This window comes from Camelus dromedarius, chromosome 16, assembly GCF_036321535.1.
Source record: "Camelus dromedarius isolate mCamDro1 chromosome 16, mCamDro1.pat, whole genome shotgun sequence".
Classification (NCBI taxonomy): domain Eukaryota; kingdom Metazoa; phylum Chordata; class Mammalia; order Artiodactyla; family Camelidae; genus Camelus; species Camelus dromedarius.
Genome location: NC_087451.1, coordinates 191,683 through 216,455, shown reverse-complemented (window position 1 = coordinate 216,455; position 24,773 = coordinate 191,683). Strand labels below are relative to the sequence as shown.

Genomic DNA, 24,773 nt, shown 5'->3' with positions numbered 1-24,773 from the left:
GCCTTTTTAGGCTGTCCTAGAAAAACATTTATATCAGAGAACATTTTGCCTATGTTCCCTTCTAAGAGGTTTATGGTGTCTTGTTTTATGTTTAATCCTTTAAGACATTTTGAGTTTATTTTTGTGTGTGGTGTCAGGGAGTGTTCAAACTTCATTGATTGGCATGCACCTGTCCAGCTTTCCCAACACCACCTGTTGAAAAGACAGTCTTTTCTCCATTGTGTATTCTTGCCTCCTTTGTCAAAGATTAATTAACCATAGGTGTGTGGGTTTACTTCTGGGCTCTCTATTCTGTTCCACTGATCCATGTCTGTTTTTGTGCCAATACCATGCTGTTTTGATTTCTGTAGCTTTGTAGTGTTGTCTGAAATCTGGAAGGATTATTCCTCCAGATTCATTCTTTTTCTTCAGTATTGCTTTGACAATTCTGAGTCCTTTGTGATTCAATATAAATTTTGGGATTATTTGTTCTAGGTCCGTGAAAAATGCCCTAGGTAATTTGATAGGGATCACATTAAATCTCTAGATTGCTTTGGGTAGTATGACTATTTTTAACAATATATGTGCACCCAACATTCATAGCAGCACTATTTACAATAGCCAAGACATGGAAGCAATCTAAATGTTCATCAACAGATGACTGGATAAACAAGTTGTGGTATACACACACACACATACATATACATACAATGGACTACCACTCAGCCATAAAAAGAATAAAGTGATGCTATTTACAGCAACATGGATGAACCTAGAGATTGTCATACTAAGCAAAGCATGCCAGAAAAGTAAAGAAAAATACCATATGATATCATTTATATGTGGAATCTTAAAAGAGGACACGAATGAACTTATTTATAAAACAGGGACAGACTCACAGACGTAGAACATGAACTAATGGTTACCTAATGGTTACCAGGGGGTAAAGGGAGTGCAAAGGGTTTATTAAAATTTGCAGATACTGCCCTTCGGCTGCCGCACAGACACCTCCGCAGCCACCGCCGGCCACGGGGCCAAGGCAGGCGCCGGCTGGGCCCAGCCCCTTCTCCGCCCACCCCCTTCTCTGCGCCCAGCCCTGCGCCAACGCCGGCCGAGTGCTGTCAGCTCCCTCGGCGGCGGCAGACCGAGCCTCGGTGCATGCTGAGCTCCTGCGGCCGCTGGCTGCTGCACGTCCTAGGCCTTAGCTTCCAGCTGCTGTCGCACCGGCCACTTTTCCTCTGCCCGCACCGCCTCATGAGGCCGCAGGTCGTATCGTCCTCGGCAATCCCAGCGCCGGCAAGGGGACCCGGTGCGCCCACATCCTTGAGAAATATGGCTACACACAACTTTCTGCAGGAGAACGTCTTCGTGATGAAAGGAAGAACCCGGATTCATAGTATGGCGAACTCATTGAAAAGTACATTAAGGATGGAAAGATTGTGCCAGTTGAGATAACCATCAGTTTGCTAAGGAAGGAAATGGCTCAGACAACAGCAGCCAATGCTCAGAAGAATAAATTCTTGATTGATTGATTTCCAAGAACTCAAGACAACCTTCAAGGTTGGAACAAGACCGTGGATGGGAAGGCTGATGTACCTTTTGTTTTGTTTCTTGACTGTAAAGATAATGAGATCAGTATTGACCGATGTCTTGAGAGAGGAGAGAGTAGTGGTAGGAGTGACGACAACAGAGAGAGCTTGGAAAAGCGAATTCAAGCCTATCTTCAGTCAACAAAGCCAATTATTGACTTACATGAAGAAATGGGGAAAGTCAAGAAAATAGATGCTTCTAAATCTGCTGATGAAGTTTTTGATGAAGTTGTGAAGATTTTTGACAAGGCTAATTCTAAACCTGAAAGTATCCTTGAAATCATGCTTGAATCTTTCTTTGATAGCTGCTATCACAACCCCCTTTTTAAGACAATTTTAATCTTTCATAATTACATCTCAATTAGTGGCTGGAAAGTACATAGTAAGACAAATTAAATTTTTTATCTTCAGTTGTTTTTTTTTTTTTTTCTTTTTGTTGCTGGAGTAGACAGTGAATTCGGTTCTAATTTCACCTTAGCTATGGTGCTCACAAAACAAAGAAGGGTATTATCTGGTTCTTTGTGTTTATTCAAAATGAATATCCCTCTTATGGTTTGTGCCTTCTGTAAGCAAAACTTTTTAGTATACCCTTTCAATAATTACAACGTTTGGATTAGGGATTCCCCATGTCTTCTTTCTCTTGGAGGTTTTAAATTTCCAGCCTGTTAAGTGAATTTGTGGACCAAATTCCAAAGGAACTTTTTGTGTAGTTAGTTCTTGCGCAGTGTGTTTGGTAAACAGACTCATAAAGTGAATTCCTAGAAGTGTTTCACTATTTATCAAATAACTGACCGTTTCCTATAGAAAAGGAAGACAGCTTAGGCTTTGTTTCACTACAACTTGTGCGAAGTTGTGTGACAGGACAGAGTCTTTGTTTCCAGGGATTGGGGTGGGGGCCTGGGGATTCAGACCCTGGCAGAATTGTCAGCTTTATTCTGACATAAATCTGAGGGTGTGAGGGGCAAGGCTCACATCTAAGGACATGGTCCTTATGCTCTATTATATAGTGTTATTAATGATTAAACTGTTCTTAATGAAATTCCTAGCAGTGGAACCTTGAAATGCATGTATTTAGGATTATGGTAAAATGAGTCAGTTAGCGATTTAGTAATACTTCAAAGTTGTTTTGTTTGTTTTCTAGACTAAGCATAGGGTTAGTATAAAGCAGAAAAAAATCTAATGGTTAAATTTCCCATTTGAATTTTATTTTCTTGAATACTTAAAAATCATTGCACTTTGGTCAGAAAAAATAATAAATTTATCTTATAAGTGTTTTTAAAAAAAAGATTTGCAGATACTAAGTACTATATATAAAATAAACAACAAGGTCCTACTGTATAGCACAGGGAACTATATTCAATATCTTGTAGTAACCTATATAAAAAAAGAATATGAAAGGGAATATATGTGTGTACGTGTATGACTGAAACATTATGCTATACTCCAGAAATTAACACAACATTTTAAGTCGACTATACTTCAATTAAAAAAAAAATTATAGTGGTGGAAGGAGGGTATTTGGACTGCAAGCAGTGGCTTCCAAATTCCAATCTATGGATGCATGCTGGGCTGGCTACATCCAAATCATTTGGAAAGCTTGTTCAAATAGTTTTGTTTTGTGTTGATTTGGTTTGGTTTTGGGTTTTATTTTGCTCTGCCTCTAGATATTTTGATTCACTAGGTCAGGAGGCGGGGCCCAGGAATCTGTGATTTCTAAAAGCTCCCTAGGTGGTTAGTATGGCCAGTAGGTATGATTAAGTGTAGGTGCCACTAGATTAAATGACCCTTGGGTCACCTCTAGCACCACAACTGCATGAGTCGGTAATCGTGTGTGTGTGTGTGTGTGTGTGTGTGTGTGTGTTATGAATTAGGACAGGGTAGAATTTGCAGCTTGAGCCTGGGGATTCCACAGAAACATCATAACTTCACACAGTGTAGACAAATGCACAACCATTTTCATGATGTCTGCCCTCATTAGCTATTCCATGCCCAAATTGGCGGTGTCAGCCACCAACAGCTGGGACTGTCTGTGACGGGCCTGCCTGTCCCCTCAATGCTGGGGCTGTGCAGAGGCTCTCTGGGTCCATCTTCCACCTGATGGGCAGCTGTTCTGGCAGACACAGCTGGCAGATTGTCTGTGGGTAGAAACCTTATTGTACCTGGGATGCTTCTGGGGAAAAGAATTAAAACAATGTCTTTAAAGGTGAGGATAATGACTGAATAATTGTTAGCAAGGTCACCATCCTCATCTTTAAAGACACTTATTCTATGTTTTATGGAAAAAAGTGTCAATGTCCCTGACAGCTGTGGGAGTTGGCTCTGCAGTGACCTTCCCAGGCCTTGGTGGCATTAGGGAAAGCAGCAGTGCACTTGGCATGGATGCTAGAGGACTTGGCAACAAACAGAACTTTGGGGAGTTGGAGAGGAAGGGGACAGAATGACAGATGATACACTGTAATTAGGAGATGGCTTCCCTGATTTGAAGTGCTCCTGGCAACCCAGCTATAGGTAGTGAAAAAGCCCAGAGCAGCACAGTTTTATGATGATTGTGAGTTGAGCTTTAATCTCAAGCTAGAGTTGTCTGGATTTCATGAATTTTACTTGAATTACCCAGGAAAGTTTAAAGCAGAGGGTAGCAGTCCTCAGCTAATCTGTTGACTTAATCTCCTTCCTAGCTCCTTTACTCCAAAGAATACAACAGGTTTCTCTGCTGGGGGTCCAAGCATGTCCCCAGACATGGCCCTTGAACCTACAGTTCCTGGGAGTGGCAGGAGCATGTTGGTCCTCTTTGAAGACTGGAGATCCGTAGACTCTGCATACTGAAGTAAAAATGGTATTGGGCCTGTAACAGAGGAGGTGAGCTAGACCCATTTTCATTCTAGGCCTCAGTGCCCTCCTCTGAAAAAGAACAGAACTGGAACAAGATGTCTGTGAGGTGCCCTTCATCTGTAACATCCAACTCCGTGTTAGTGGTCCAGGGACGGCCCTAGGAAGGAAGGTCAAGGACCAGGTTGTCAGTGATGGCAGGAAGAACCTGGATGAAAAATAGCATCTTTGGGCTCCAGTCCCACTGCTGCCATTACTAGAAACCTCTGTTCCTTTCCAAACTGCAGTTTCTCATTCCATAAAGTAAACTAAAACATCTAGATAAATTGCTCTGACTTCTAAGACTTTACCAAAAAAAAAAAAAAAAAAAAAAAAAAAAAAAAAACTTTTATTTTGAGAGCAATTTCAGGCTCACAGCAAAATTGAGAGGAAGATACAGAATTTCACATGTACCTTCTGCCCCTGCAAATACATAGCCTTATCACTGTTCCCACCAGAGTGGTATATTTGTTACAATTGATGAACTTATATTAACACATCATTATTACCCAAATCCATAGTTTACATTAAGTAGGGTTCATTCTTTGTGTCGTACATTCTGTGAGTTTGGACAGATGCATAGTGACATGTATCTGTCACTGTAATATCATAAAGTATTTTCACTACCCTATACATCCTCTGTGCTCTGCCTATGCGTCTCTCTCCTCTCCAGGCCACCCCTGGCAACCATGATCCCATTATTGTCTCCATAATTTTGCCTTTTTCAGACTCTCAAATAGTTGTAATCATACAGAATGTAGCCTTTTCAGATTGTTTTCTTTCTTGCAACTTCCTTATCCTATGATTTTCTTGTGCTTTGAATTCTCCCCCATTTCCACCTACCCTCCAAATCCATTTTTGAAAAGTAGGGGGTATTGTACACATTCAGAAGCGTTAGCATACGTGCTCACCTTTCTTTCTTACAACTGCCCAGCACAGTGCTGCCCTATGACCACCGCAAGTTGGGTAAAGGCCTTGAAGAGGTCACTTTGTACCTCCCTGGGGTCAGCCCTGAGCTCTGTCAGCACTGGTCCAATCCAGGAGCGACTATTTTTAGTTAGAGCACTCAGTTTCTTTACCTCCTGAAGGAAGCTGATTCCAAGAAACAGACCTACATCCAAAGGCACCTTTATGAGATGAGTGCAAAGCAAAACCTCAGTCATCGGCAAATCTCACAGCAGCTATGTTACTTGAATCTTCTGGTTGACTTTTCAATGGCTAAAAGTCTTGCCAAAATGTGTAATTCCATGTTCTCTTTTGCTAAGTGGAAAAAATCACTGAAAACAAAATCTTCATTAGATGGTTGTGGCTGCCCCAGGGCCTTGTCACATCATTCTAAATATTGGCTCTCATTGTTCCATCTTATGAAGAAGATGATACCAGACAGAGCTCTGAATATGGATCAAACCCAGGAAAGTCCTCTGGAAGCTCATTTTTAGAAGTGTGGGAAAGGAGTTGCTGTATGCCCGACTCCCGGCTGGGTGCCCTGCGTCCACTGTGTCATCTCACCCGCTCAGTTAAGCCTTGCACTGGCCTTTTACAGGAGATGAAACTGAGCAGCAGAAAAGTTAAAGCTTCTGGAAAGTCTGGCTCCGAATCCAGGCCCTTTCCAGATGCCATCCCACCTGATATGTCCTTTGTGGACATATTCTTTGTGGTTTGTCTCATTCTCCCAAAGCAGAACTAGCAGCCTGGTTCTGATAAACTGAGAGTCCTGGGTAATTCTTCTCTAGTTAACTGCAATTTCACTCCAAACCCTACTTAAAGTGAGCATTTTTAGATATTTTTTAAAAGTTTCAAGTATCTTGCCTTATATTTGTGGAAATATCCTTGATTTTACTGTAATCAATTCATTTCCTGGGTTGCACTCTCTACTTTTTTCTTTCCCTACATTCCTCCCCTACTTTTCACTCTATTATAAATGTCTTATAATATGTTATAAATTCCTTATATTGAAACTCTGACTATCTCTATTTCAGAGTTTGCACAAAGGTCCTAAATCAATATTTGTTGGAAGATTGGGGAAATTTATAACACTGTACATTACATTTAGCATATATATTATACATGATACTTGCTTGGTTTTATTTGTTGGTATCAATTTTTAAAGATCATACAATTGAATTTAAATTGTATATAAAAAAGAGCCCTGCCTTAGTAAGAGAGGCTTAGAGCCCAATACATAGAAATTAAATTAAAATTAATACTATAACATAATGGATGACACTTGCTGACCCAGGGGTAAATGACCTGGTCTCTACCGCCACCTCTACCACCAATTAGCTATATGAACTTGAGCCAAGCATGTAGCCTTTCTGACCTCAGTTTTCTGCTGTTGAAACAGAGACGGTCCATCCAGCAGCTGGTCTTCTAGCTCTTCCACGGTGTCTACACGAGCCGGTGCCCAGGCAGCATAATGCCATTTACACATTCATCTTGGTTAACAGTGGAACCAGAAAAAAACTAAAAATATCCCTTTCCCTTTTGTGATACTCAAGAAATTCAAGGTGACTGGTGTAATTAACTTCTCTCCTTGGGCCTTGCAAGACCTGGCAAAAACCCTGGCAGAAAAGCAGTTGTTTTAGTTTGCAAATACCTGTACTGCCTAGTTCAATTCAGCTCTCTCCCAAACAACTACCCAGCAGCTGTTGACTTTGCAGAGGTGGGTCCCACAGTCACTGTTTACAGTTTGATGCATTGTGTTCAAAGAGAAAAGGACTCTGAAAAGCGAATTCCCATCAGATTGCATCAGCCGTCCAGAACCCGGCATTCCAGGGCAGATGGAGGCCCAGCAGGTAGATAAATGGTAACCCTACCCTGAATGAACACTTGACAAAGAAAGGTCGGAAATGAGGTGGTAAGGAAAGAAAGTACAAGGAACACCAAACATCTGTCTAAAAGATGCAAGGAGGAAAGAAATTGTCCTTCCTCCACAGATACCATGTGGGTCTGTGTACTAATTTACCAATCAGCAGCTGTTTGGCGTTTCCACTGTCCTTTGTACAAGGGACAAGTTTATTACCAAGCTACAACAAATTTTTCTAGCCCAACCTCTAGTCAAAAACTGTTTTTTTTTTAAACACTTTTTATTGAGTTATAGTCATTTTACAATGTTGCATCAAATTCCAGTGTAGAGCACATTTTTTAGTTATACATGAACATACATATATTCATTGTCACAGTTTTTTTTCTCTGTGAGCTATCACAAGATCTTGTATATATTTCCCTGTGCTATACAATATAATCTTGTTTATCTATTTTCTTTATGTCTTAGCCAATAGTTTTAACACAGGGCAAAACCTGATTTCTGTGGGGTACCTGGCCTCCCAGGGAATATGGTTATAAATCTGCACCAAATTTAAGATTATCCACAATATGGCTTCAATTATGGTTCAGTTTTGGTACATTCTGTAGTCTTTCCTCATTTTTCAACCAGCAGTGTCTTCTAGACCTTAATATATGTTTTTTGCATGTGACTAACCAAGGGGGGCAGGCAAGTAATCTTAGACCCACTATCATCACATGAAAGTGCAAACACATAGTTTCCATAAGAAGCATCTTGGTTTTTGCTTCTCTGAATATTTCCCCAAAATGGCCACTGATCCAAAGGAATTTGTCAGAAGATCTGGACTGCATAAGATGTTCATGGCCCAGAATTCTCTCTGCCCTCCTCTCTACCCTAAGTTTACTTTAAACCATAAAGTATCATTTCCTGTTCCTTAACTCAGGTGGACTCAGATGTAAGGCATGATGTGTCCTCAGTAACATGGACCGTGGAGAAAGGTCGGCAGATGGAGCAGCATAAGATAGGAATAAAGTTCTCTCCATGGACCTCACTAAGAACAACAAAACTCTTGGAAGAAAAGTATTTTCTTGAAGGTCTGCTTTCTCTCTGTTGCTTTTTCCATTAACTATGGGCGACTTCAGGCAAGGTGCTGGAACCACTGAATCTCTGCTTCCTCCCTACAAAGCAGTGTTGATAACACATACAGTATAGTGTTGTTTGAGTATTAAAATCAATGAAGTAGTTGAGATTATGTTTAAGCTACAAATAGCCGCATAAACATAGGATATTTTTATTGCTGTAACAGTAGCATTTGGGCAAGATATTGATCATCCCTAAAGTTCACTCACATATGATTTATGGCTCCTATCTGCATAATACAGCCCAGACTCTCCATCGGATCTGTTTGTTCTGATGCTCATTTTCCTATTTTTTTTCCTCTTTTCCAGATGCATAGAAACATAATTAATAGCTACCAGTCAATTTGCTTTTGATTTAAACATAATGAACACAATGCTGTGATGATGGCTTTGCACATATCCAGCAACTGAGGCTGAGCTGCTACACTGAGCTTCATTCAGTAATTCAGTCTTTGCTTCCTATTTAGATGAATTGGCTTCTCGTAATGTAGTTACTCTGACAAACATATGCTGCCACCCATCTTCCATTGCTCAAGCACTTTGAAGCTGTTAAATGAGATTTGATTATGTTTAGCCATGATCGCATACCCTCTATCTGTTACTGGGTTTATCAGGTCGCGGTTCAACAGTTACTAAGTCTCCCTTATGTGCAAAGCATTAGGAGGGAGCTGGCAAAGTAGAAGAACAGGCTTCCAACCAACCACACAGAACAGGGCTCTATTTCTAGCCTCACTGTTTTCAGTCCTTGTTACTTGGAGCAAGTTGCTTAACCTCCCTGGGCTTGTTTTCTCTTTGGTAACATTGGAGAAATAATCTCTCTCAGGTGAGAACTACCCATAATATCTATAAAAGCATCTGGGATAATACTTAAAATAGGAATAGGTACAATGGAGTACTCTTCCACTTACTTATCTTTCCATTTCTCTCCCCTACACACCATGCATGATGTTTCTCTGTGTAGAGATGAATACGTGTTTTCAAAAATTTACCATCTAGCGGAAGAGAGAGAAATATGAGCAAGTAATTTCCACGCAAAGCAGAACTAAATACGTTCTAAAATAGAGGCTCAAACGAAGTTCCATAGCATCACAGAGGATGTGCATTAATATCCCAAATGGAAAGGCTGAAGTGTCTTCAAAGGCTAGCAGGAACCCAATCAGTGGAAAAGAGAGAAAATTCACATAGGTGGTTAACCCAGAAGAGCTGATTCTGCCATAGTGCCATGAAGAATTCATTTGGGTCTGGTCTTCTGAGTCGGTGACACCACGGTGATGAAAATTCTCAGACATAGGACTCCCATCTCCTTATGGGCCATGGATTTAGGTTCTTGATCACAGACAGTTCCCTGAATGTGAGCCAGAAAGAGTGGGATTGGATCAGGCAATCCCAAAAGTCATGCCAATAGCCCCCTGGTGTAGTCAGTGAGGAGGTCTAGCACACACAAGACAGGGAGCTAAGAATCCAATGGGGTGTTGTATTTAACAAACATTAGTTGAACACCTACTGTGTGTCAAGCCCTGTACATGTCAATCAAATAAATACATGGAAGAGATATTAATTGTACCTTTGTATATGAAGACGGAAATATGAGGAATCATGGTAATATTGTCATTTTATCACATGAATTAGTTTTGAATAGAAATTCAAAATGGCAAACTCTTCTACTAGCAACATTAGGCTCGTACAGTAGACAAATCATGAATGGAGGACATAGAGTTTAGTCTTCCTCTACTATTTACTAGGTATGTGACAACTATGCTCCTGCTGTTACAGTGTACTGAGAGAAACTGTATTCTAAGTACTTACATAATTTCACTTATTCTTCCTAAAGCTCTTTGAGGCATGTATCTTTGTATTCACTTTCCAAATATAGAAACTGAATCTGTAAGAAGTCGAGTAATTTGCCCAAAAACACACATCACGTAGCTGAGAGAGCCTGGACTTAAACCTCACTTTGTTTCACTCCAAAGCTTGTCCTCTTGACTGATACATTATGCTGCTTCCATGCAAGTTGGATAACTTTCCTTGCCCCCAAAGTGAAGATTATGTATACAAAAGTGGTGATGTGTTGGAAAACAGTATAAAGATGGTTATTATTCCAAGTGGCATTTAGTACATTGTTAACAGATGTTAATATGACTAGGATGCAAAGGTTGTAGAGCCTTTAAATCAATCCACCTGCTCATCTAACCTTTTCATGGTAACAGAATGAATTTGAGATCAAGTTTATCTGACCACACATGGCAACACATATTCGTTAAGCCCACTATGTTCCCAGAGTGCAGGTAGACAGAGTCCCTGTCCTCAAGTTCCTCTCAACCTAGAGGGGAAGTGGGGAAGACACATTTGCAAACAAGTAAACTGCAATCCATTTTTGGTAAATTGAGGAAGAGAATTGTGTTCAAAGCAGAGAAGTAGCAGAGGAGAGAGAATGCTCACTTGAGGCTAGAGGACTCACCAGTCCTCATCCTTCAGAGAGCCATCTCCCAGATACCACCCAAGGCTAAGAACTAGAGACATTTGCTGGGATTCACAGGTAGAAGGTGAGTTTCATTTACTATTCTAGGCATTTTAAATGGAAAATGACAAGAGAGACTCTGTGTGTGGGTGTAAAGACCACCTGTGTTTGAGTGCCCAGCAACGCAGGCTTAAGGAACCATTGCAATCTGCAGGTCAGGGTAGGCTTCCCCCAAGGAAATTTAGCCAGGTAGAAGGGGGCTAGGGGACGGGCAAAACTGGGCAGAGCAGCTGGTTTCCAAGCAGAGGAAATACCGTGTGCACACACTCAGAGGCAGAGGGTTGCAAGCTCAGGGAGCTGTAAACCAGTGTGCTGGAATGATTCGTGCAAGGACAGGATCTGAGGGGAATTTATATACTAGGCTTGTCTGCGGCACATCAAAGAAGCTAATGGCGAATGTACTGAACCTGTTCCTTTAAGCTGTGGCTTGTAATCTGATAGCAAAAAGTGGATCACAAATGGTTACACATAAATACAGCAGTGTAGCATTACCATAAGGTTAATGTCATTTATTAGAAAACTAATTGAGAGCTAAATTGTATGACAAGTACTGTAAGTGCCAGTATTTCAGAGGAAAGGGGAAAAGAATGGGGAGAACTAGATTTATTCAGTTGTTATTCAGTTATATATATTTTTAACTTTTTTATTGAGTTATAGTCATTTTACAATGTTGTGTCAAATTCCAGTGTAGAGCACAATTTTTCAGTTATACATGAACATACATATATTCATTGTCACATTCTTTTATGCTGTGAGCTACCACAAGATCTTGTATATATTTCCCTGTGCTATAAAGTATAATCTTGTTCATCTATTCTGCATATGCCTGTCAGTACCTACAAATTTTGAATTCCCAGTCTGTCCCTCCCACCCCCCTCCCCCTTGGCAACCACAAGTTTGTATTCTATGTCTATAAGTCTATGATTCTATGAGTCTCCGTTTTGTATTTATGTTTTTTTTTTTAGATTCCTCATATGAGCGATCTCATGTGGTATTTTTCTTTCTCTTTCTGCTTTATGTCACTTAGAATGACGTTCTCCAGGGACATCCATGTTGCTGCAAATGGCATTATGTTGTCATTTTTATGGCTGAATAGTATTCCATTGTATATATTCTGTCTAGGTAGGTTTTTTTATCCCAATTTTTCAGAGGGGAAAACTGAGGCTCAGGGAGGTAAAGTAAGTTGCCCAGAATCACACAGATAACTAGTGGTGGAGCCAGGACTGAACCCGGGTCTATTCATTTTTTATTAAGCCCCTCCAGAGTGGTCAGGGCAAAGCTTCCAGGAAGAAGAGAAGTGGGGATCCCTGGAAATTTTTCACAGGATATTTTGACAAGAGCCTTTTTAAACCAACACATTTTAAATGAAAACCTCCCTGATTTCCAGAACCATACGTGTTCCTCTTACCCCTTCCAGGACCCCAGCACTGCAGAGTCCTTCTGCTTGGGGGCTGGCTGGACTGGGGTGCTGCTTCCTGGCTGAGAAGGTAACATCACCCCCAACCCCAGCATTCATACAGCCTGGATTTTCCAGCCCCTGGGGGTCAGGCCAACTCATCCAAGATGTTATTCCAAAGTCTGCATTTGGCATCTGATCCTGAGCAACTGAAGCTGTCCGGTTTGCTTCCCTGCCTAAAAAATGGGAAAGATAATATTCAACCCACTGGGCAAGGCCAGGGGCAAGGGGAGAGAAGTGACATTGTTTACACAGTGCTGTCAGCCTGGCGAAGCTAGTCTGTCCTTGCACCACTGCCCCCGGAAACCAGCCTCCCAGGCAGGTGTGTCCTGTAGAACCTTCCCCTGCTCTCTCAAGGAACCTTCCCCTCTCAAGGAACTCAGGCTCTTAAGACAAGGATCCAGGCTAGCTTCCCAGCCTTGCTCAGACACAGCTCAGAGAACCACTGTGCTGTCAGCTCAGGGCCCCCTCCCACACTGACTCCATCTGTGCATCTTTGGAGAACATCATCCCCCAGCACAAGCTGTCCTCTCCCCTGTTTGCAAGCAGGAAGGGACACCTCTGGACATTCTCAGTTATCCCAGCAAGGGGGCTCATTCCCAAACATACCAGGGCTTTTCTTCATTCCATTGACTTCTCTTTTCTTCTCTCTTCTTTCTTTCTTTTCAGTCCTTCTCTCATTTTCCTCTCGTCTTCTTAACTGCCTCAGGATGGTCAGTGGAACAGCATTGAAACAGAAAGGAAGAGGGCAGGGCACAGCCATTCAAGGAATGACCCAGCAGTTAACACAAAAAATGGTGGAAGATTCAACCCTGGTCCCAAGGCTAACCACAAAAGGTCAAAGAGTGGAAAATGGGCAACTTCTTGGGAATCCTAGCCTCTTCCCCAGGGTAGCTAGACTGGTCTTTCACTTATTAGCATATGAAGCCACCAAGCCCATAAAAACTGGCAGCACATTGCCCTGTGGCCTCCTTTTTGCTCCCTCCTCTTCAGAGACAGCCCGTGAGCTGTCTGCGGAGTGTGTATTAATCTGAGCATCCAACCCCCACACCTCATGGCCTTCCTCTTGAAACAGCCTACACTCTATGCAGTATGTATCTGTCTAAATAAACCAACCTTTACTCAACTGTGGCTCACTCTTGAATTCTTTCCTGCATGAAGCCAAGGACCCACACTTGGCAGGGCACATCCCAGGGGCTCAGCTGAGACCTGGGAAACAGCCCTTCTCATGCCCAATACCCGTTTTTTTCCTGCATCATCTCTCTGGTGCCCAACATGGGGCTTGAACCCATGACCCTGAGATTAAGAGTCTCATGCTCTCCCTACTGAGCCTTGGGACTGTCATGGTGCCTATGGGCATGTTATTCACCATGCTAATATGTTACAGTGAGCATATAATGAAGCTCAAAGTCTACTAGAAGTCAAATCTCCCACCATCTTGAGCCTCAAGGCCTCCTGGGGGTTGAATCTTCCACCATTTTGGTGTTAATTGCTGTGTCATTTCTTGGATGACTGTGCCCTGCCCCTTTCTTCCCTGCCTCAGCATGAACTGGATAGAATTCAATAACCCTTACAGTGAATTTCAGCTTCACTGTTAATCATCTGTTAGATCTTGCAAAAGTGACTTAACCTTGCTGAATCTGTTTTTCTATCTGTACAATGGAGATAATAATAGTTTGTATATTTTTTTGTGAAGACTAAATGGGATGTGCCTGGTGGGTAGTGTATGAGACAACACAGGTATAAAGCATTTCCATCATCCTGGAAAGTTCCTTTTTGCTCCTTCCATCTAGCACTCCCCAAGAGGTAACCATTTTTCTGAACTCTATTATCGTAGACCAAGGTTTCTTCACCTCGGCACCACTACATTTGGGACCAATTAATTCTTTGTTGCAGGGGCTGTCCTGTACACTATAGGGCATTTAACAGTGTCCCCGGGCTCTGCCCACTAGATGCCAGTAGCGAACCACCCCCCACACACACACCAGTTGTGACAACCAAAAATGTCTCCAGACGTTGCCAAATGTTCCCCTGGTTGAGAACAACTGCTCTAAATTAGTGTTACCTGTCCTGAAACTTCTTATAAATGGAATCATTACAGTAACAAAAAAGACTAAATGTAAAAAATACCCAAGTTTTTACCTAGCTGATAATAGGGTCCAATTAATTAATTCATTAAGCAATCAAAATACTTATTGATTGAGTATGCAGTGTGTTCAAGGCACTGTTCTACATTTCAGGGATATGGAAGTGAGCAAAGTAAACACTAACTTTGATGCTTCTCTAATGGGTCACTTTAATAAGTATTTATTTTCAATTATGATCCTGCTTTGGGGACATCTACCTACTTATCAACACCCTGAAATATGGGAAGGAAGGAAGGCAGGAAATAAAAGTTTCCCATGAGCCAATGAAACAGCCCTGGGAAAAGAGGTTAATATTATAGAAAGCAGTTGACTGGGAGATTGTCAATAAAATTGCTTGTTCCAAACTGTGTCACTCAGGATTTGGTTGCAAGCAATAGAAACAACTCTGGTTGTCTTAAGCAAAAAGATTTGTTGGAAGAATATTAATGGGAGGCTAGAGGAGCAGACTTGGAACAGAGGATGCCAAGCATTGAAACAACCTACTTTGGTCAGAAGGCCATCAAAGACTCTGAGCTGTCACTGCTGCCATCACTGTTCCACCATCGCTGGGGCAGCTTACCTCCACCAAGTCACCATTTGCTACCGTGGTATGCAGTGTTCTACCCCCTGTCTGTACCAGGGAATACTGCAAGGATCAGAGCCCCAGACTTCTGAAGTGGGAGACAGGCACTGGGAATCGCTCCCCTGTAAAGACCATACACACTGGAGAAGAGGGAGATTCCCTCTTAGGGGGCTTGGATTTTGGACAATCAGAAAATTGTCCCATGTCCATCGTGTATCCTGTTTCCATGGAAAATGGAGAGATGAAGACAGCAAGCATGGCCTTTTCTTTTCAGGAAAGAATGGATCAGTGCTTAGCACCAACCACCATTATTAAACAGAGAATTCCAGTCCATTCAGCCTTGATTTCAGTTTAAATGAGAGTGTTTTCTCCAAGAAGATGCTTAGTATCAAGCCTGCTCCACAGAGAGAAAGCACTTCTGAGCTGACTTGTCATCTGCGATTACAACATCCAGGTGCTTGTGTGATGGATGGCAGGCCTATATTTTCAGACAGCTGTTATAATGCTGCTTAGCATATAAACAGAGAAAAACATTTCCACTCTTGCCATATGTCAAAGGAGTGGTAATTCCCAAAGGCCAAGAACAAGTTAGTAATGCATTCTTTGGAACATTCCAAATGACCATGGGGCAAAGGGCTTTTCAAGTTGTCTCCAGGCATTAATGAATGTCAACTTTCCCACCTTAGATTGGGTATTGAGAGAAAAAAATTCAGAAGCACAAGTTGGGGAAAGAGACTGGCTTACACAGGATAACTTGGACATCAGGAGATTGTGCACAAACACCACGTGTCATTCCAGGGCACAGTTGCAGGCTTGGGAATCACACAAGCCTGGTTCAAACCCCTGTCCTGCCACTTACTAGCTGTAAAATTTAGAGCATGTATTCTAAGCCCCAGTTTCCTCATCTGCAAAATAAGAGTAGTAACAACACCTACCTCACTGTTATATAGCTATATTGTTATATAATATCTATCTCATATTATATAAGATGAAAATGATGTACATAAATGTTAAGGATACTGCCTGGCATTTAGTGAGAATTTTTTTTAATGTTACATTTCATATTGTCATAAGATCAAAGGTCTACACAGCATAGGAATAAAGAGAGAAGAGAAAGAAGGTGCCACATACAAATGTAATGACAGACACAAGCATCTCCATCAAACAATAATTGAGTTCTACTGCGTGCTGGGTGCTGTGGTTGCAGAGATGAATGGTCCACTTTTAAGGAGCTCACATCCAGTGAAAGAAATGAACAAAGCCAAAAGTAGATTTGTTGGAAGGATAATAGTGGCTTTCCATTAGGCTTAATGAAAACAAGTTCAGATAATAAGAGGCCATTTGATCTGGAGCCTCTGGGGAGATATCCCACTGAAGACTTGCTCTCTGGACTGGTGGCCAAATAGCTTCTCTCTTTATTAACCTGCTGGTGGCACTTTCCTCATTGATTCTATTCTGAACCTGTGGCAACTCTACATTCCCACCTCTATATAGTACTTATGGAGCAAAAGCAGCTAATATTTTGTAGCACCAACCAACTGGACTAGATATATCTAAGATAATATCCACAACAGTCCTTCTTGGGTATTTACTTTTATTCCCATTTCATAGATGAGGAAGCTGAGACTCAGAAGATACAAGTAACTCACCCACGCATGTCTTTACCATATATAAGTCCCTTTTTGATCTGGTTTTTACCAAGTTGACCTGATTCATCTTTTGTCATATTTTCCTCCCATTTCTTCCTCCGCCAGCTCTATATTTCAACCATTGTAGACTACTTCTGATATATACTGCAGAGCAGGGGTCAGCAAACTTTATCCCACTGGTCAAATCTGGCTCTCTGCCTAATTTTATTGGAGCACAGCCATGTCCATTTGCTTACATATTGTGGCTACTTTTATGCTGTAACAGAAAAGAGTAACTGCAACAGAAAACATAGGACCCAAAGCCTAAAATCACTGCTTCCTTGCTCTTCACAGAAAATGTTTGCTGACACAGGCACCAGAGTTTTCACTCCTCCAGACGCTCGCACCTGCTGTTCTTTCTGCCAAGCGTGCTATTTCTTTCATCAGGACATGATGAGCTTTAACTTTTGACTCAAAAGCTTCTGAGACTTTCAGAAGTCTCAAGAAATGAGTGGCTTCCTCTCTGGGTTCTGTGTGTACTTCTACTTTGCATCTGTCCCATCACATTTCAGTTGTTCACTTATGTGTCTGTGTGGCAGCAGTCTTATTTTATGTGTCTCTGTTTCTCATCATACTACCCAGTTCCTTGAACACATTGGATTCTCATTTAATACTTACTGAAACAAGTTGAAGTTCTCCCTGCCATCCATGCTCCCTACCATGTGGTAGCCATAGCATGGGAGGACCTCAGAGGCAGTAGTTGTGCCAGAAGGAGGCACTGGCAGCCACAAGCTAATGTTCCGGAAGCACGGTGTCTCTCCTCCCATCTTTGATTCTCTCATTTCATCACCTGAGTGGACTTTGGCAGGTGCCTTCACCTCTCTGAGCCAGGATACCCTCATCTGCACTATGAAGGAGCTGGACTCCATTGTCTCCAACGTCCTTCTTGCCCTAAAAATTCCATGAGCCAGGGAGGCATGGAAGTCACAAACTCTTCTCTCTTGTCGTCAAGGGAGGTTTTATATGCAAGAATGCCAAGAATGGTCCACGTTAGGTGTCCATGATTGCCTTCACATAACTATTTATTTTTCTCTCCTGTTCATAAAAAAATAGAATTAATTAGCAAGTCATGATGCCTTCTTGTTTTCATGCTTATTGGATTAAACCACTACTCACTTAGCATCCACAGAGAGATACAGCCACTGAGACAACATATGGTAAAGTCAAACCAGAAAGGGATAGTAAATGTCCCACCATCATCCGTCCCCAAAGGTGGCGTTTCACAGCCACGATCAGCTTCAGCCTGCACTTGGAACACATTCCCCAAACTTGTCTCATGACAAGAATCACATGAGTTACTGTTCAAGCCACAGATTTCTAAGCCCCTCACCCCAACTCCTTGAACTTGAACCACCGGGAGTGGGGCTGAGGAATCTATAAATTCACAAGTGATAATTCAACAGGCAAGTCTGGGAATCCTGACTTAGAAGTCTGATTCCAAGCCTGAAGTTCTCCTGAATCCTAAGCCACAGAGATCCATCATCAGCTCCATTTGTCACCCAGAAAAAGGGTAATGTGTGGAAAGCACTTGCTGGAGGGGAGGCATTTTTCAAGCCCTGCTGCAGTGCCTTCAGGTAGGTCTCATTTGCACACCTGCATATTTTCCCCAATTTTCCAGCATAACCCTCTGTGAATAATTGCAGTTTTGCTAATTGAATCTGAGAGCACCTGTTTCTTAATCAATATTAATGCAGCTCATGGACACAGAATTTATAATGAGTCATTCTAGAGGGGGAAATGCTTAAATAAAAAAAGAATTCAGTGTTCATCTGCAGGCCAGAATCCTGCATAAGAGGGTGGAGGGCAGAAGGTATTTGCTAGACTGGCAGGGAGCCCTGAGATGCCAATCCCCTTGGCAGGATTCCCATCCAGGCACTACCACCCACTGATCTTTCCCCCATTTTTGGAAAAGGGGAAACAGTGCCTGTGACCTACCTGCCTCTCAACCCCTCACCGTTGCCCCTCCCTGGCTCCTACCGTGGATTGCTTTTCAGTTTCCCTGTAATCCAGGTCTTGTACTTCCTTCCACAAACTCTGTCTTGTTGCTGTGGATGAAAAAGTGCCCAGCTCAACAGTCTGACATACAGTAGCAGCTTCCAGGAGTCAGGAAATGGGGGTTCCTTGGCTCCCAGGGACCCTCAAATCTTTGACTCTAGAACACGGAGGTCCAGTGCTCCTGTTCCTCAACAGTTTCATCAGAGGTCACTATCTCCAGGGAAATCACCCCATCTTCCCCCCCTGCACAGCCAGAGCTAGGAGCCTCATTTCTGTGAGCCCCTTCACTGTACCTTCCAGCACATTCCATCCTGGTTGTCTGTTTATTGACTCTCCCTCCTGAGCAGAAGCAGAAACAGCTCACCTTTGGGCTCCCATTCCTGGCACAAGGCCTAGGGAAAATGTCAGCATTTTACAACTTCAAGTTGAACAAATGATTGAGCACTGGATTATTTCCTCTCTGTAAAGGTGTTAGATGTGATTTTACAGCTCTCAGGGCTATTATTATGTGGTCAAGGCAAGTTTTCTGCAATCTCATCTAAACTGATGGAACAAAACCTTCTAACAAAGTGTGAAATCCTGTAAGACCTCATCATTTATTTCACCTAGAGTGGCCCTGTCTTTGAAAAGCTGTCCTCAAGGTCCCCAGGCAATGATTCATATCCCTGAACCCACCTACAAGCCCACAAGCCAGCCAGCCATGCCTGACTTCCATAAAACACTGGGTCTAAAAAACTTGCAGGCTGTGCCACTGGTCCTCCTCTTAGCATCAGTGGAGTCTGGGGAGAGTTGCCAGTGAGCCTAGTCCCATGAGCCAGGATGTACAGAGTTGATGGGCCAGGGAGACTCAGCTAAAAACTGACACTCAATTCAATTATCGGAAAACTTTTAAGTATGTTTGGTACAATTCAGGAGAATGAATCTGCTTTTTCAACATTAAGTTTTGTGAAATCTAAACACAGATCAAGTATTTCCAAAGACAATTTGGTGCTTGTCCAAACTGAGTGTGTAAATACACACTGGATTGTAAAGATTTAGTATTAAAAAATGCATGTAGAATATCTTTTTAATATTTTATTTTGGGTACAGTGCAGTGGTTGAGTGCATGCCTAACATGTACAATGTCCTGGGCTCAGTCCCATTGAAAAATAAATAAATGAATAAAATCCTAATTACCTCCTCCCAAAAAAAATTCTAAAAAGATAATTTTTATTTAGACTACATGTTAAATGATAATCTTTGAGATCCATTAGACTAAACAATATATATTCTTAAAACTAATTTTACCTTTTTTTTTTTTTGCTTTTCTTAATATGATGACTATAAAATGTCATATTACATATGTGGCCCTCATTATATTTCTGACAGTGCTGCTGTAAGGCATGTGTCCTGGCAAGATCAAGTTCCCGTTACCAATATAGTAGCTTGGTTACTCATCTTTACTGACCTCCTTCGGTTCCTTATCTCATATGTCTTTCTTCTACAGGTGTTTGCAAATAAACACTTGCCAAACAAATTGCTGTACTGGAATCTCAGAGTTTGCTTTGGGAGCAGACCAGACTCAGACACCCAAACCACTGCAACAGGATGAGTCTCTGGTCCTAGCATCATACTTAGACTGCTGCCTTGGCCTCCTAGCTGGTTTCTGGCTTCTGTCCACGCTCTTCTTTAATCCGTTCTCCACACGGCAGCTGTAGGGTCTTAATGAAACCTAATCTCAACATACTCACTCTTGCTTAAAAACCTTTCAGTGGCTTCCTGTCTATCTTAGAAAAAAAACATAGAATATCCTAAATTGAACCCACAGGATCCTGCCCAAGTTGGCCTCCCGTACCAGCTCCATCTTGCCATGTGCCCCAGTTCCTTTCCATTTTTCTGTTTCAGCAACACCTGCCTCCCTCGAGGTTCCCAAGTGCCTTGTGCTAGATTCATTCTTCATCCCTCTTCACAGAAGTACTTCAGCCAGTCTCCTGCTTAGCCCTCAAAGTCCGGTTTATGTCCCAGGGCTCAGAGAAGACAACCTTCAACTCCCAGACCGGACTATGTCAGGCCACGCATCACACATTGTCTGAGGGTCATGTGCTTCTTTACTTCATCTTTATGACAGCGTAATCGTAGTTTTAATTGTTGGAAGCCTTTCTCTGCCGTACACACTTGACGAGAACTCTTCGTTTGAAGACCTATGCCTGGACGCCTAGTAGTCATCCAATAAATCTGTGTGGAATAAACAGAAGAACAGCCTCTCTATTTACTGTTTAATCTTGGATTTGATTTTTCTTATCTGTGATGGAGGGACTAAATAATAACATTTCCTACACCCCACCCCACCCCCATCCTGTATGGTTTAAATTAAGAGATAAACCCAGGCATCAGAGAGTGGGAGACTAAAATGTCCGCTTTCTTAATGATGAAAACTTCGTTGGAGGATGTGGCTAAGGTGAGCTGCAAAGTGATTTTGAGAACACTGAACACCAAACACCGCCCCCCCCCCCATTGTGTGTAAGCCTGATGTCAGTGGGGACAAGTCTTTACCATGGAAGTCCCAGCATGACCAAGAGAACCAACCAGGGTTTCCCCTCTGTGGGGGGGGGGGGGGGGCATTTTGAGTAGAGAGTAAGGCACCAAGCTTCGCAGGCCAACTTCTCTCTCTCAGACACACCAGAGAAGCCCTCTCTTCCTTGGTGAGGAGTGAGGGTGACAAAGGGACCAGAAAGGTTTTTCTGGGAAGAGTCCCGCCTCATGACTTGAGAGGCAAGGGAAACAAGAGCCCCTCAGGACCTGAGAATTTGCTTACACATCTGTAAGAGAGTGAAAATAAATGCCCATGTTGGGAGGGTCAGGGCGTGTTTAAGTGCCATGAAAATATAAGCTATTGTTAAGAAGCTTTATACACACCTAGGCTAGCTGGCATCTTGCTTCCTTTCTTCACCATTCTTTAAATAAATAAATGAATAAAATTTTTCATTGTCTGAGAAACCAGGACTCTGGCCCATGGCCTTGAGCCAGAAGGTGGCCTTGAATGAAGCGAGCTTTCCGCTCACCCCTCCCACCAACCCAGCGTTATGTTGCCACCCCACTTAACAGAAGTAATAGCCAAACAGATTGATCTGCAAGCGGGTGGGGGAAGAAAACCCCAATTAAAAATGTGCTAAAGTCCTTTGAAAATTCTTAAGTCACAGCTAAGAATCTAGTCTGGTGCCTCTATTCTGACAGTCTGACAGCTTCATTGGTCGAACGCTTTTGAAAAAGTAACTTTGAAACTTGCACAAATTGCACCTTTTCTATTTTGAGACACACAGGCATGACAACATGACTATTCATGACTTTGGAAAATGTTCTTGACGACAAGAGGACATTAATATCCACAGCCCTACACCAAATAAATAAGGAGCCCCAAGAATCAGAGAAAACAAGCAAGCAGAGCCCCCTCTCCACAGGAGGAGAGGGAAGTCTGTGTTTGAAATGTGCTGGGGCCTGGGGAGTCGCTTGTGGGAAGACAGGTGTGTGTTTCTGGCTCAGAGCTGATCAGCGTGCTCAAGCAGAAGCTGCTGAGACTCGAGTCTCTCCACCGGCAACTGAGAGGACTTGGATTTGCTTTGTGGTACAATAGCAATTGGGCCTCTGGGAGTTCTTAAATGAGGAAGAAAAGGTACCCAAGATGCCAGAGACACAGAGATGGAAAACCCAGCAGAGTAAAATAGAGGTAGAACCTAACATGACAGCTGCAGTTCAAAGAGGGTGTATGTACTACGTGCTCAACACTGTTCAGAGGACATGGAACCCTGAGGAAGGGACTGTTGTCCTCATTTTACAGAGGGGGAGGCAGAGGCCAGGGTTACACAATGTTCCCGCAGTCGCACTGATTATAAGGGACAGAACCAGGATTTGGATCCTACAATCTGGCTCCAAAGTCTCAACGAGCCACTCCTGATGCAGGGCTCTGCAGAAATCGAGTGATTCTCCACCAGGCTGTGGGGGTGTCTTTACTGAATGCCTGCTTCATCCTTCCCTCTGCTTCTCAGGCAAAAAATGACGAGCCTACAGTGTCCGAGTTTACATCCCCTTTATCTAAGAGATCAGCCCAGACTAAGTCTCCTGGTCCTAGTCCCAAATTATTGAGAAAAAAAAATCTAAACAGCCCAGCTTCAGTAAGGGGTCCAGACTTAACCAAATCACCTATGCCCAAGGGTGGGAACTTGAAGCTTAATCCTGGCTTCCAGAGGGTTCTACATATTGAGGACATTCTCAGGGGTTCTGGCTTTACTTTGGTCCAAAAGCAACTGTTGCCTCCTCCCTAGTCTTGCACACCGCAGAATTTCTCCCCCTTCACCAGGTTATTCAGTTGACACTATGCACAAGGCTGTATGCTATGCACCATGCAAATGCAGCCCTGACCATGCCTTCAAGGAACTTACAGCCTGACTGCAGAGATCACTCGCGTGTACATATAACACAATGGTGCTGTGTGTGAGTGCTGTGTGTGCAAGTGTGTGTGTAAAGATACCCCAGGCTCTAAAAATTGAGAGAGGGGATAAATCACAAGCTGCTCTTCCATGATGCTCCCTAGATTATGTTATTGTTGGTGAGACAGAAAAAGAACGGGCTTTGGAGTAAAATCTCTGTGCTGAAATTCCATTCCTTTCTCTAACAAGTTGTTTAACTTCTTTGAGTCCCAATGCCCTCATTTGTAAAATGGGGATAATTCCATGTATCTCACATGACAGTTACTAGAATTAAATTGCATGATTGTGTTAGCAGGTTCAGTAAAAAGAAATTACTTCTCTTCTCTCTCTTTGCCTCACCTCCTCCTCCCTGGTTCCTTTGCATCATTTTAACCTGCTTACTTGTGTAGGTATCTGCCGCTCCAGCTTTCCCATTTGTGATTTTCCCAAAGATTTAGTCCATATTTCAGTCCCCCTTGCGGCCTTAGTTACTGAAACATAAACTGTGAGAGCTGTTCACCAAAAGCAAATTGGTGGAAACCTTATTTCATATCACTTTTTTACCCCATATCACTCAGCACTCTCATTTTATAAGCAAGTGCTTGCGCTCATTTGCATGTGTTTGCAAGTTTATTTATAACTTTTTTATTTGTTGTGTGGGGATCATAGCAGTAGCAGTGACAGCAATATTAATAGCTAACCTTTAGTACTAACTAATACTGGTACCTAATGATTGTTAACTAATTACGGTATCAGGCACTTTTCTAAGTATTTTTACGTGTATTACCTTACTTAACTTCACAACAAACCAACAGCTACTATTGTTCTCCCCACTTTGCAGGTGAACATGAGGCACAGAGAGGTGAAGTAGCATACGGGGGTGAAAAGGAAGAAAAGGAGTGATAAGACTGTAGCAGCCATGCAGAGCTCGGCGTGGCATCACATGGGTGGTATCAAACCCTGATTCTGCAAGCAGTGTGGCCATAGAAGAGTCACATAAGCTCTGTGAGAGGCTTGATCCGCATTCGTGAGATGGGCTGTCTGCTCCCATTTCAGAACTTCCTGTCTGGAATCCCTAGGGAAATGGGCATGTGAATGCTGCGAATGTGCCCTGTAAATGACAAGGAGCCATAGTGACGGTCGCCAGCTCTGTACTGGTCAAGTCTCACCTCACTGGTTTCCTCCCCTCCTTGCCCACTCCCCCACCCTGGGGCCTAGGAAGACACGGACACACAGCACAGGCACATAACATGTGCTCAATCAGTGCTTGCTGAACAAACCAGCAAAAAGCCAGGGCCGGCCAATGCTTACTTTCTTGAATGTAGGAAGACTAGGTGACAAGGCTGAGATATGGTGAGCCCGCTGCCTGTGACAAAAAAGGGAAAGTTGGAACTTCAAAGAATTCCAAGGGCATGACTTGAGTTTCATGAAAAGTCAGAGGACCCCGAATTCACCACAGCCATTACAGAGAACAGGCACTGCCGAGCCTGACAGGGGGAAACGCCCTTGACTGACTTCTGGGCCTCCCATGTGGTAGGGAGGAGGCTTTGCAGCAGGACAAGGCTGCGTTGGTGACTTTGTTCCATTACCTTCTAGCTGTGTGACTGT

The 24,773-nt window shown here is 42.7% G+C and overlaps 1 protein-coding gene and 1 pseudogene across 3 annotated transcripts in view; both read left to right on the top strand.

The window, feature by feature from the left end:
- The window catches only part of CA10 (carbonic anhydrase 10), a 529,816-nt gene that overhangs the window by 374,413 nt on the left and 130,630 nt on the right, over positions 1-24,773 (top strand). The window lies entirely within an intron of this gene.
- LOC105090140 (UMP-CMP kinase-like) lies at positions 1,100-1,964 on the top strand (annotated as a pseudogene).